Below are 14,624 nucleotides of genomic sequence, written 5' to 3'. Positions count from 1 at the left end.
ATCTCTTCCTCCCCACCCTGCCCCAAAAGACAGCATTTCTCCCAGGGCTGTGCATGCAAATTTACCCTACCCGTGGCCTCTTTTTCACAGGCTGGTTCAGCAGTTGCTCTTTCCTTCCTCCACTTCTCTGTATGCAGCCTTGGCAGTTTCACTCTGAGCTGAGTTCTTCCCACCGGCATTGTTCTCAGTGTTCATTTTGGCACTTGAGCTGGGAGAGGCCAACCACCTGGGAACCAGCTAGCTCTGCTGGGAGTGCAAAGGGCGGGGTAGAATCATTTGTTGGGATGCAGTGGGTAGGGTTGCATTCTTGCACGGACAACCTCCCAAGAGCCATATTCCAGGGGTAACCAGGGCCGGAGGGAGAAGTATGCATAGCGAGAGGCAAGAAATGGGTGAAGATGGACGGCCCTCTTTCAGGGATGATTTAGCTGAGATTCCTGCATTGCAGGGGGTTGGACTAGATGACCCGTGGATCCCTCCCAACCCTACAGTTCTATGATTCCATGATGTCTGGATAACAGTGGAAGCTGGTACCACCCATTGAGACTGGAAGGGCGGCATAAGGAGGGCACCAGTAGGGGGCACCAGTGAGAGGAGTGAAACTCGGAGACAATAATTGGAATGGAGAAGAAGAAGAAGAAGAAGAGTTTGGATTTGATATCCCGCTTTATCACTACCCAAAGGAGTCTCAAAGCGGCTCACATTCTCCTTTCCCTTCCTCCCCCACCACAAACACTCTGTGAGGTGAGTGGGGCTGAGAGACTTCAGAGAAGTGTGAGTAGCCCAAGGTCACCCAGCAGCTGCATGTGGAGGAGCGGAGACACGAACCCGGTTCCCCAGATTACGAGTCTTCCGCTCTTAACCACTACACCACACTGGCTCTGTGGCTCATCAAATGCTTGCTCCCATAATCCTTCACTGCTGGCCATACCGCTGGGGCTTATGGGAACTGGAGTTCAACAACACCCAGAGGGACTTGGACTTGCTCCTGTCTCTTTAACATAGCTTTGAGAACTACAGGCACCAACAAGTGAAACTTTTTTATAGCATGGAATAATAGTAGTAGTAGTAGTAGTAGTAGTAGTAGTAGTAGTAGTAGTAGTAAATTTTATTTATACCCTGCCCTCCCAGGCCAAGACCAGGCTCAAGGTAATAAATTGATTAAAATATAAATTAGATTACAGTTTAAAATGCAGCCTCGTTTTGGCGACTGAAACATGAGCCTTCTTTACTGTGAAAGCGCTGGGACACATCCATAAAAACACCTATTGTGTCTGGGATTATTTCACAAGCCTCGCCCCTCCACCGTTCATTGACTCTGCAGTGGCCTGCAGGGCGATTGTTCTCTTAGTTAAAGATATACTAGGAAAACTTAATTGTCCTACAGCAGGTTACTGAGAGTTCAGAACGAACCCCCGGCGGCTCCCGTGTGTCGAATGACAGGCTGTGTGACATGACCAGGGTCCTGGGCCGTGCGTCTCCATGCATGTGCCCCGGAGACCATATGCACACGCAAACAGAGATTTAACTTCTGAAGTGGGCTGAACCCCGATGACGGACAGGAACTCGGGCAAATCACAGCAGTGTTTCAAAAAGGCACCTGTCCTGAGACCAGAGGCTCGTGATGAGGGCGAACAGGAGGATGACTTAAAGGAAGAAGTTGAAAGCAGGGAACAGAAGCTGGGAAAAGTGAGTATTTCACCCTGTCAGGAGGTCCCCCAATCTCCCCTCCTGGGCAGAAAGAACACAGCAATTTATAGCATGACTCAGGGACCCTCCAAGTGTCCCTATTTTCCAGGGACAGGCCTGGATTTACAAAAGCCACCCCAGTTCCTGATTTGATCCCCAAACATCCTGCTTTCCCTTAGGAACCACCAGTGTGGTGTAGTGGTTAAGAGCGGTAGACTTGTAATCTGGTGAACCGGGTTCGCGTCTCCCCTCCTCCGCATGCAGCTGCTGGGTGACCTTGGGGGCTAGTCACACTTCTATGAAGTCTCTCAGCCCCACTCACCCCACAGAGTGTTTGTTGTAGGGGAGGAAGGGAAAGGAGAATGTGAGCCGCTTTGAGACTCCTTCGGGTAGTGATAAAGCGGGATATCAAATCCAAACTCTTATTATTATTATTTTTCATCGAAGAAACGTTTAGGGTATGGAGTTTTGCGACTCCCAAGCCATCTGAATAGGGAAGTTTTTAATAAAAAAAAAGCTTAATGTTTTATTATGTTTTTTTAATATATGTTGGAAGCTGCCCAGAGTGTCTGGGGCAACCCTGTTAGATGGGTGGGGTATTAATAGTAAAAATTTTGCTGTTGTTGAATAGGCCAATCCTATTTTCATCGCAGAAATGTTGGAGGAGATGCATGGCTCCCCGCCCCCCCCCCAAATCATAGGAACTACACTTTACCCCTTACAGACCCAGCACCCACAACACAAACTACAGTTCCCAGCATTCTCTGGGGGAAGCTGGGGGCTTTAAATGTATGCTGTGCATGTGACCTTCCTTCTGAGCAGACGTGTAGGAATGCGCTGTATGGTGCGGCTGGGGAAAGGCTCTTGGCGATTGCGTGGTAAATGCTCTTGAGTCGCAGTTCCCTGCTGAAATTTCAAAAGGAGAAGGAATCAGCTGAGAAGCCCAGTTTGCAAAGGTTGCAGAACCTCCTTTTCTCCCTTGGCAGCTTTTCTGCTGGCGGCTGTGGGATTCCCCTTCATTGTGTCTCCCCCCCCCCCGCCGTGTATGGGTCAGGACAGAACAGCTCTCTGAGCGCTGAGCAGGATATGCCCACTTTTCCTGCTGTGACAAGGGCCGAGAGGAATTCCCCTCCTGCATGAGTCCAGGAAACAGAATCAAAAGGCAGCAGGGGCTTTCTGGCTCCCAAGGAGTACACAAGGTGACACAATCCCTGGGAGACTTTGCAACCTTTCCCCACACGCCTCTCCCTCTCCCCTCCTGTGGTTTCCTGCAACCGGTATTCAGAAGCGTTGCTGCTTCCAACTGCGAAGTAGAATGTGCTCATCGGGATTAGTGGCCATTGGTAACTCGTAAGTCCATGAATTTGTCCAATCCTCTTTTTAAAATCACTTGAGAGCCAGTGTGGTGTAGTGGTTAAGAGCAGTAGACTTGCAATCTGGTGAACCGGGTTCGTGTCTCCCCTCCTCCAGGTAGTGATAATGCGGGATATCAAATCCAAACTCTTCTTCTACTACTTCTACTCAAGTTTGGGGCCATCCAGGGGTCCGGAGCAAGCCGATCGGGCTGCAGGGGCTAGACGGGGCAGGACACTCCGCGGGGTCTCTGAGGAGTCTGCCTGCCTCCTCCCACTCAGCCGCCCTACAGCTGGGGGGGGGGGAGGCGGCGGGTGGACCGTTTGGGGCAGCGCGGAGCCTGCGGGCGCCCAAGCCACCGCGTCACTCCCAGGAGAGATGCGTGGCTCGGGTACGCTGCAGGCCCCGCGGCGAGTGCCGCCCGGCATTTTGTCACCCCCCTCAGTGGTGACACTCGGGGCGGTCCCCCCCGCCCGCACCCCCTTCCTCCGCCCCTGGGGCCATCACTGCCTCCTGCAGGAGGGAGTTCCAGAGTTCAGCTACACACCGCTTGTGGCTGAAAAAAAGTCCCCCACCCTGTTGTGATATTATTACAAGCCGAGCTGCAAACGCCTCAGCGGCGAGGCTCACATGACTATTGTGTCTGTTTTCATCCTGTGGGAAAGCCACTGGTCTTACCAGCTTTCCCACACATGTGATGTTTTTTTGTACTGTACTGTTGTATACTTACTTTCGTTTCTGGCTCAGAGATGCCGGACACCCTTATGGACGGCTCTGACTATCATGAGCTGGCAAGCAGAGACATACTCTGCATTTTATCTGCAATAAAGTAGTTTTTAGCCTTCACGGCTTGTGTGTGTTGTTCTTCACGCTGGAGAGCAATCGCATATTATCAATGTGCCCCTGGACTCGAGTAGCCAGGAGGGCACGCAAGCTTCGTCCCTACCTGGGGGTCAGTCTCATAACTTGCCCCCGCGGGACGTTTTATAACACACCCTGCGTTAAGTGAGCAGTGAAAATGAAAGGAAGATAAACAAAGACTAAGACAGCTACCGGGCTGGTTTCAAAGGGTTGCTGTCAGTATATATTAAACGCCCTTAACAACTTGGGACCAGTTGACCTATGAGATCACCTCGCCCCATATGTACCCACTTGACCACTTCGATCAGCAGAATTGCCACTTTTACACATACAGGTAATACCTACACCGCATTCGTAAGAACTTGGATCATTTAGTGTGGCAGCGCAGACCCTTTGGAACTCCCTGCCTGTTGATTACCAAGGCATTCACTGTATTCTTTTTGGTGCCTTCTGAAGACATTCTAAGTTAGGCAAGCCTACCCAGATGTTTAGAGAATTTGTGTGAGTTTTACTTTGTTTCAGTGCTGTTTTAACATTTTGTATGTTTTAAATTACGGTTGTAGATATTATTTTTTTAGTGATGATTTTATTAATTTATCCTTTTCGAAAGCCTCTTTGAGGCGGTTTCCCCCCCCCATATTATTTATTTATTATAATTAAAAATTTCTATGCCACCCTTCATCTCAATATAAATCTGAAACAAAACAATATAAAATATAAAAACACAAAATATGTGCCATAATAACAAGCAAAACCATTTTAAAGGCCATGAAAATTAAAAGTTGAAAAGGCCATGAATTGTTTAAGACCTGGGAGAAGGGGAATGTTTTTTTTGTCTGGTGCCAAAAGGTATGTAAGGAAGGCCCCGGGCGAGCCTCCCTGGGGAGAACATCCCACAAACAGGGAGCCACCACAAAAAGGCCCCGTTCTCATGTTGCCACTCTCTGAACCTCTGATGGAGGAGGCACATGAAGAAATGCCTCCGATGACAATCGCGGGGTCCAGGTCAGTTCATTTGGAGAAAAATGGCCCTTGAGGTATTGTGGCCCAGTGTACAAATTTTATGAAATAACTAATAAACAATGTCGGATCATGCAAAAGGCAATTTTGCTGCTTGCTAAAAAAGCAAGGATTTGGGGCAGTATGAGGAGTGGGGGGGGGGACAGGCTTCTCCAGGGACAATGTCCTATGATTTAAATGCCCCCCCACCTAAATATATCACATTACGTTCAGTACATTCAAGTTTCTTTATGTAAGAGAAGGTGGCACTTTCAGAATTCTGGTCATGGAGGAACATTAGAGGGCTTTAAAGATCAATACCAGGACTCTTAAGTGAGCCTGAGAAGAAACAGGCGGCCTCAGAAGGTGGAAGGAAATTGGTTTTATGTGCTCCAGATGGTGCCCACCAGTTAACAATCTGGCCAATCGTTTCTGGACACTTTTCAGAGGTTGCTTCATGCAGAGCGCAAGATGATAATCCGATTATTCATTACGGCGTTGCATTTCTCAAAGGAACAAGAGCGGACCTGGCCATTTTTTTCCTGGTCAGTTGGCAATGTCCGTCCTAAAAACCAGAAAGCATTTCTGACGGCAATCGCTTTATAAAATCGCCACTTATCGCCCCACGAACCAGGGTGGATTTGATTTAAATCAAACTTATTTAAATCACGATTTAAATCACTAGTCAGTAAGGCTCAGGGCCAATTTAAATTTTAAAAAATCTGATTTAAATTTTTAAAAATCCGATTTAAATTTTTAAAAATCCGATTTTTTAAAAATTTAAATCGGCCCTGAGCCTTACTGACTAGTGATTTAAATTGTGATTTAAATCAGTTTGATTTAAATCAAATCCACCGTGCCACGAACAGATGCTAAGCACGGTTCTGGTGCTCACACAAGCTGACCTGAGCATCATTTGAATTGTGCCTCTTTGCGTAGCCTATGATAACCACTAATGGCAGAGTATCTAACCCAGGGGTAGGGAACTTGGGACTCTGAAGTGGGGCCAGGTGAAATGAGGCCCCCGGGATTCTCTGGCCAGCCCTTTGAAATTTTACTAAGCCACATCTCCTCATTGGACCTGCGACACATCCTCTTTGATCACTGGAAGATTCAAGACAGATAAAAGAAAGTCCTTCTTCTCACAGTGCAGAGTTAAACTATGGAACTCCCTCCCACAGGATGCAGGGATGGCCACCAACTTGGCTAGCTTTAAAAGAAGATTCAAGAAATTTATGGAGGAGAGGGCTATTGCACACCCTCCAACATCTATCCGATGAAAATAAGGACGTCCCACTCCATAATGGTATCTGAAGAAGTGTGCATGCACACGAAAGCTCATACCAGGAACAAACTCAGTTGGTCTCTAAGGTGCTACTACAAAGAATTTTCGATTTTGTTTCCACTCCATAATGATAATTTTACTATTTAAAGCCCACACATCTTACTGGGTTGCCCCAGCCACTCTGGGCAGCTTCCAACATATATGAAAACATAATAAAACATTTTTAAAAAATTAAAAAAAACTTCCCTATACAGGATTGCCTTCATATGGCTCTGGAGTCAAATAACTCCATGCCCTCCAGCATTTCTCCAATGAAAATAGGGACTTCCTAAGAAAAAGCCCATAATCTTGGGCTCCATGATCACTGCAGATGGTGACAGCAGTCACGAAATTAAAAGACACCTGCTTCTTCGAAGAAGAGTTTGGATTTGATATCCCGCTTTATCACTACCCTAAGGAGTCTCAAAGCGGCTAACATTCTCCTTTCCCTTCCTCCCCCACAACAAACACTCTGTGAGGTGAGTGGGGCTGAGAGACTTCAGAGAAGTGTGACTAGCCCAAGGTCACCCAGAAGCTGCATGTGGAGGAGCGGGGAAGCAAACCCGGTTCACCAGATTACAAGTCCACTGCTCTTAACCACTACACCACACTGGCTCCTCTTGGGAGGAAAGCAATGACAAACCTAGACAGCATCTTAAAAAGCAGAGACATCACCTTGCTGACAAAGGTCAATATAGTTAAAGCTATGGTTTTCCCAGTAGTAATGTATGGAAGTGAGAGCTGGACCATAAAGAAGGCTGATCGCCGAAGAATTGATGCTTTTGAATTATGGTGCTGGAGGAGACTCTTGAGAGTCCCATGGACTGCAAAAAGATCAAACTTATCCATCCTTAAAGAAATCAGCCCTGAGTGCTCACTGGAAGGGCAGATCCTGAAGTTGAGGCTCCAATACTTTGGCCACCACATGAGAAGAGAAGACTCCATGGAAAAGACCCTGATGTTGGGAAAGATGGAGGGCACAAGGAGAAGGGGACGGCAGAGGATGAGATGGTTGGACAGTGTTCTTGAAGCGACTGGCATGAGTTTGGCCAAACTGCGGGAGGCAGTGAAAGATAGGCGTGCCTGGCATGCTCTGGTCCATGGGGTCATGAAGAGTCGGACACGACTAAATGACTGAGCAACAACAACAACAAAGAAGAAGCGGGATGAAATCAGAAACTGGGATGGCTTCTCTAAATCAGGGATGTCCCTGGAAAACAGGGATACTTGGAAGGTCTGCTATTGATGGCCACTAGCCAAGATGGTTAAATCCTGCCTCCGCAATTGCAGGCTGCAATGCTTCTGAATACCAGTTGCTGGAAACCACAGGAGGCGAGAAGGCTGCTTTTGTGCTTGAATCCTGCCTGCAGGTTTCCCACTGGGGTATCTGGTGGGCCACTGTGAGAATTGAATGCAAGTTGGCAGGATGGGCTATTGGCCTGATCCAGCCACCAGACCCTTCTTAAGTTCTTATGCCGTGCTAGATCAGATCAAAGGATAGCTCAGTTGCTTAAAGCTTGTGCTGATAGCTCCATGGTTGCAGGTTCGATCCCCATATGGCGTGCTCCTGCATTGTGGTGGGTTGCACTAGATCAGGGTTCCCCAAACTTGGGTCTCCAGCTGTTTTGGGGCTACAACTCCCATCACCCCAATGGTCAGGCATGATGGAAGTTGTAGTCCAAAAACAGCTAGAAACCCAAGTTTGGGGATGTGAGGTTTGGAGCTTTCAGGGTTAAAGAAGCTCAACAGTTCGCCCCTCCCACAGGGAGGAAGATGTGCCATACATCCGGGTATCTGCTGTATGCGATGTCTTTATGATTTATGTGACGCACCATCTATTTCTTGTTCAGTCTTACTTTCGCTTTTGAGCGGACTGGAGAGGCCGGACATGTCGTCCGAATCTCCGGGCAAAGCTCTGTGATTTATATGCTTGTAAATAAAGCGTGCTTACTTTGAAACAACCCAGACGTTGTGGAATTTATTGCTGGCACAAGGCACACATACCATTGCGCAAGAAGAAGAAGGAGTAAGAAGTTTGAAAAACTCTGCAAAAGCACTGGACAAGCAGGAAAACGCAGAGGAAGCGTAGCTGGACACCACTCCAAGTGCTAAACTGGTTTTGAGGCTTTTCCAGTTCAAACCAAAAGCCCAACAGGGGAACCCTGGACTAGATGATCGTCAGGGTCCCTTCCAGCTGTACAGTTTTGTGATTCTGTGAAAGGTGATTTAGAATCAAACACCCTGCTTCTCGCAGTGCCCAGCCAGATGTCCCCAAGAAGCCACAAGCTGAGCAACTGGAATTCAGAGGCAGGCTGCCTTCCAACACTGGATACAGAAGGTCACCATCGTAACTAGCAGCCGATAGCTTTAGGCCCCAGGAATATGCATAATCCTATTTGAAAACCATCCAAGTTGGTGGCCATTGCCACCCCTGGGGGAATGAATCCCATAGTTTAATTATATGCCTTGTGACCTGGATCTTCCAACATTCAGCTTCATTGAATGGTCTCCTGGGCCCTTTTCAGCTGTCATTTGCCCCGCAGGGGAAAGGCATAATTTAGGCTTGCCGTACGCCAGGAGAATTCCTCACATGTCTTGGTTTTCAGGTGTAAAAATGGTGTCAGGGGAAAATGTCAGGGGAGACCCGGATGTATGGCAACGCGATGGAAGAAGCTGAAAAAGCTTGAAATCACTAGTTTGGGGTTGGGTTTGTTCCCAAGAAAGCTTAACAATTCTGGTGGGTTTCTTTAAAAAGCCCAACAAATAAATCTCAACAGCTCTTTGCGGGCGTCGGGGATTTTAGTTTGCGAAAAATGGCAACACTACATAATTACTTGTACCAGTCTATTTCCTCCTGCTGGGGAACAATAGTTTGCATCGCAGGGGATTTTAATCTAGAAAACGGCGAGTGAGGGGGTTAAACTCCCCTTGTTGCAGCGCTGCAGCTCGTATCCAAATTTCACCCCCCACGTGGCTGCATTTACCTTCTCGAAAACCCTCTGGAAGGCATCGCTGACAGGCCACTTCAGCTCTCAGATTGCGGGGGGGGGGGGCTTTTGCAACCCTTTGGCAGAAAATCCATCTAGCAGGCAAAGCTGAAGATCAAACCCAGGACATCCTGTCTGCCAAGCATCTGATCTGCTGTTCTTTTCAGGGCCGTCTTACCCATAGGGGCTAGCGGTGCGGGGCACCCGGGCACTGGGCTCTCAGGGGTGCCAGGCCGAGAGTCCGGGGCCTGAGAGTTGAGTCTGGGGAAGAGCCTACCCGTCGGTCGGAGTGCCCCGGTGGGCTCTTCTGCTGTGGGCGGCTCTGCGCCACGAGTTTGGGGGCGACCGAGCCAGCGAGATGCTGAGGCTGCCGGCTGGCTCCGCCCTCCTGCGTGCCTGGGACTGGACAACTGGGGGGGGGCGGCGCCGGGCAGATCTTTGCACCCTGGCGCCGCATATGCTTAAGATAGCCCTGATTGTTTTACTGTTTTATATATGCTGTAAGGCGCCCAGAGTGGCTGGGGAAGCCCAGCCAGATGGGTGGGGTATAAATATTATTATTATTATTATTATTATTATTATTATTATTTGAAGTTCTCACCCTAGGCCACTAGGGGTGTGTATATAGTTCATTCCGTTGCAGTTTTCACTCAGGTCCGCACATGCAAATGAGGGATTGAAAGTGACGTTCAGGGATTGGGTAACTACAGAAAGTTGTTACTGTTGCTTGTAGCTGAGTTCTATATAAGCAGGCTGCTCTTCAGTTCAGTCCTGTTCCAGCCTGAGAATAAACAGAGCTGCTTGGAGAATCACTGGGTCGTCTGCTATGTCCACCCACTGTTTAATAATTATCACCAACACCGCCATCGTCCTTCCCCAGGCAGGCATCAGAAACAGCCCTTGCTTAGAAAACACACACAAGACCCTTTAAAGGCAAGTGGCTCGTAGGGGCTTTGATGTTTTCTTGCAGGTGTGTTTTGCAGCATGTTCTTAACACAATACCGTTATGCGTTTGTGGGGGGAGGGTCAGTCTGAATGATACCCTCTGTCCCTTCCAGTTCTTTGGGTCCTGTATTGGGCAGGATGTATAAGAGCAAGCATGTCAAACCGGTCCCTTTGGCTGGCTAGCAGTGCTGTCAAGTATCCCGTTTCCCCCGGGATTCTCCCTTATTTCAAGCAGTTTCCCACTGCTCTCCCTTATTTTTTATTTCCCTTAAATTTCCCGTTTTTAATGGGAGCAGCCCCTCCCCTGCTGGCCAGGGACTGGGTGGGAAGACCTCGCCTACTTGGAGAGAAAAGCCTCAGCCCTCAAAGCAAGTGGGAGCTGTTTCCCGTGCTTACAGGGGGGTGTATTCCTCCCCCTGCATCAGCCCCTATCTGTTGCCACCGAGCCCCTCAGCCGGCCAATAGGGTTAGCTGGCGGGCGGAGCCTGGCTGCCTTTGAGCAGCTGCTGCTTCCTGTCCTGTTTTGATGGGATCAGACAAGAAGACGATGGGGCTCCATTGCGCGGAGCACATGGCTGCCCTCCTCTTTGCTGGCTGCCCTCCTCTTTGCTCCGCTCCGAGCCCGAGCCCACTTGGAGTTTACATTGCTGCTCTGCCCACTTTTGCTTCTGGCTCCGCCCACCACTGACATGTGAGATCATAAGCCGATTTGAGACATTTTTTTGTATTAAGTGACAATAAAGATAATAATATTTAGAAATCATAAGATCGAGCAACCTGAACCAATGGATTCAAATGACAAGAGTCAATTCCGAGTTAATATCAAGACAGGAAAAGCAGTTTGACAGCTAAAGGGATTCCCTTGGAAGGTTTTGTACTCTTCTTCATTGGAGGTTTTTAAGCAGGGGTTGGGTGGCCATCTGTCAGGGATTCCTTAACTGCAATTCCTGAATAATAATAATAATAATAATAATAATAATAATAATAATAATAATTTGCTATTTATACCCCCATACATCTGGCTGGGTTTCCCCAGCCACTCTGGGCGGCTTCCAGCAGAATATTAAAAATATGATAAAACATCGAACATTAAAAACTTCCCTAGACAGGGCTGCCTTCAGATGTCTTCTAAAAGTCAGGTGGTTGTTTATTTCCTTGACATCTGATGGGAGGGCGTTCCACAGGGTGGTTGCCACCACCGAGAAGGCCCTCTGCCTGGTTCCCTGTAACTTGGCTTCTCGCAGGGAGGGAACCGCCAGAAGGCCCTTGGTGCTGGACCTCAGTGTCCGGGCAGAACGATGGGGGTGGAGACGCTCCTTCAGGTATACAGGACCGAGGCCGTTTAGGGCTTTAAAGGTCAGCACCAACACTTTGAATTGTGCTCAGAAACGTACTGGGAGCCAATGTAGATCTCTCAGGAGCCGTGTTATGTGGTCCTGGCAGCCATTCCCAGTCACCAGTCTAGCTCCCGCATTCTGGATTAGTTGCAGTTTCCGTGTCACCTTCTAAGGTAGCCCCACGTAGAGCGCATTTCAGTAGTCCAAGCAGGAGATAACCAGAGCATGCACCACGCTGGCGAGACATTGCAGGGGGTTGGACTAGATGACCCTTTGGAATCCCCTCCAACTCTACAAATCTGTGATTCTATGATAATACTCCTATCTTGCGTCTTTCCTGCAGCTGCAGGCATCTGGTTGAGCGCTCAGAGGTGGGCTTTTGGTCTCATCCAGCAGGTTCTCATGTGGATTTTGGGTCATCGTGGCAACTCTGGGCAAAACTGATCGTTCTGGCAAGCTTTTGTTGTGCCAGGCAGATGAGATGTGAGACGCGGCAAAGCTTATTTCAGGCTCATTGTCTCCTGTTTCTATATAATCTTGTTTGTTTATTTGTTTATTCATACATTCTCACAGCCCACCCCTCCACTGAGTGCTCCTGATGCGGGGGGGGGGGGAAGTGTGACATAAAATCTCGCCTTTTAAAAACAATATTCAATTAATTAGCACTGTAAATTAAAACTACAAAGCTAAACAGTCACAGGAGCAACGACAACACCACAGTGTGGCAATGCAGCAGTCGGGGAAAAGCCTAGGCATTGTTTTATGATGGAGACGGATGTTGTAAGCTTCTCCGACTAACCAGGAAGGCGAGACAGCAGCCCTTTGAAATATAAATAAATTCATTTGTCTCCACCACTTGCATTCCTGCCTACTGGTAGAGGTGCAGCAGCCAACATAATTTGCATGCAGCACTGCTGTTTACAGGAAACAAGAGCTTTCCTCTTCTGTAACTAGACCCTCCTTTGCATCAGTTCCAAATTCATTTTTAGGGAAGGGCTAGCCAGACTGTTTAAAATGTAATAAGAGGAGCACTCAGCTTTCACCTTTCATCAGTCTCGCATGTTTAGAGCAGGTGCAGAAGGGGACAGAGGGAGAACCCTGCACCTTTAATGATTGCATAAAGGTAAAGGGACCACTGACCATTAGGTCCAGTTGTGTCCAACTCTGGGGTTGCGGCGCTCATCTCACGTTACTGGCCGAGGAGCCTGCGTACAGCTTCCGGGTCATGTGGCCAGCATGACTAAGCCGCTTCTGGCGAACCAGAGCAGCGCACAGAAACGCCGTTTACCTTCCCGCCGGAGCGGTACCTATTTATCTACTTGCACTTTGATGTGCTTTCAAACTGCTAGGTTGGCAGCTTTATAGATACACTTGCACATTTGGAAGGGACCCCCAAGGCTCATCTAGTCCAACCCCAACTTAACTCAGTCCAACTTAAGTGCCTGCTGGATCAGACCAAATAGGTAAAGGTAAAGGGACCCCTGACCGTTAGGTCCAGTCATGTTCGACTTTGGGGTTGCGACGCTCATCTCGCTTTATTGGCCAAGGGAGCCGGCATACAGCTTCCGGGTCATGTGGCCAGCATGACTAAGCCGCTTCTGGTGAACCAGAGCAGTGCACGGAAACGCTGTTTACCTTCCTGCCGGAGTAGTACCTATTTATCTACTTGCACTTTGTGTTTTTGAACTGCTAGGTTGGCAGGAGCAGGGACCGAGCAACAGGAGCACCCCGTCGTGGGGATTCGAACCGCCGACCTTCTGATCGGCAAGCCCTAGGCTCAGTGGTTTGGACCACAGCGCCACCCGTGTCCCTGGTACACTAGCATATGACATCATTATTTCTGCTCTTAGGGAGAAGAAAGGGGAGCAGTGCAAGTCCAGGGGGTACCCTCGCCCTCCACTCCATCACTCCTTTAAACAGCTCCCTGAAACAGAAAAGCTCTTCTCCTCATCTGCTAACTTTACACTTTATGACCTGCCATTAAAGGCAGAGGAGCAGAGTAGGTAAGAAAAAGTTGGCAACCCCAAGCTCACCTGCTACACATAAAACAGAACTTTCCCACCTCTCCAAGCACACTAAGAAGTTTCTTTCTGAGTTTCCTTGCTAAGAAGAGAACTCTCAGCCCAGAAACTTTGGCTCTACAGCGGCTTATCGTTTGTAAATATAGAAGGAGGAAGACCAGCGATGAAATCCCCTATAGGGAGAGTGCTGCATTAAGAAAAAGCCCTATCTGAGCTAAGTCATAATCAAACGGATCTGACTGCTTTTGGCTCCAGGCTCCTGCAGAGCTGCCTTTAATAGGCAGGTGAGGCTTTTGGGTTGTATTTGATGAGAGACGCAGACGGCTGCTTCTCCCTGCAGTTGATTAACCCTATATGGCTCTCGGAGACGGCGGTCCATAAATAGATGCCGTCCGCCTCTCCTTCCTTGGGTTGCGCAAAAGGGGCTGGAAGTGGAGCTAGGAACGCGCACTGTGGGGTTTGTTAAAGAAATCCAGGCAAGTGTGATCAGTAGAAGCTATTTCTATTTTGTGGTTGCGAAGAAAGTATCTCGTTGTCTCCTCCCGCACCTGGGGGGCTGTGCGCATTTTTATTATGAGATGGGGAGAGAAGTGCCAGACAGACTTATTAAATGAGAGGCGCTGACACACTCGAGCTTATTTCGGAGCTAGGCTTATTTCGGATGCGCAAGATTGGCAGGCAGACCTTCTGGGTGGTTGTTTAAGGGCTGGCTGGGCTTACTCGGTGGGAAGGAGGAGGAGGAGGAGGAGGAGGAGGAGGAGAACTTTAGGAGATGAGGCCGTTTCCCCAAGGAAGCCACAAGGGCGGTGGGGGTGGGGATCTTCGTTAACGTGCAAATAAGGATTTGTTTGCTTTGAAAGGGAGACCTAAATCGCACTTTTTGAAACCGTAAGAGGATGGAAACGCCGCCTACCTTAGGCATTTGCACTTATCTGAATGTTGTTGTGCAACCCTCTACCCAAGTAATGTGAATGGAAATGCATTTGCCGGGGTAAAGTCTGCATAAAATTGCATATGTTTGTGAATGTAGCGCACAAGAAGGCATTTTATTAGGGGGAAATAGTTTGCAAAAAAAATATGCATTTTAGAAGAAGTTAATACTAAAATG

General features: G+C 48.5%; 1 protein-coding gene across 1 annotated transcript in view; it reads left to right on the top strand.

Moving 5' to 3' along the window:
- Positions 1-13,865: 13,865 nt before the first annotated feature.
- The window catches only part of LOC117049130 (tyrosine-protein phosphatase non-receptor type substrate 1-like), a 163,016-nt gene continuing 162,257 nt past the window's right edge, over positions 13,866-14,624 (top strand). The window contains exon 1 of the mRNA XM_033153811.1: positions 13,866-13,992. The gene's annotated coding sequence lies outside the window, so the exon portion shown is untranslated. The remainder of the gene's footprint in view (positions 13,993-14,624) is intronic.

The sequence above is a fragment of the Lacerta agilis genome, chromosome 6, assembly GCF_009819535.1.
Source record: "Lacerta agilis isolate rLacAgi1 chromosome 6, rLacAgi1.pri, whole genome shotgun sequence".
In the NCBI taxonomy this organism is placed as follows: domain Eukaryota; kingdom Metazoa; phylum Chordata; class Lepidosauria; order Squamata; family Lacertidae; genus Lacerta; species Lacerta agilis.
Note: the sequence above shows the minus strand (reverse complement) of the source record. Positions and strands in the feature narration are given on the sequence as shown.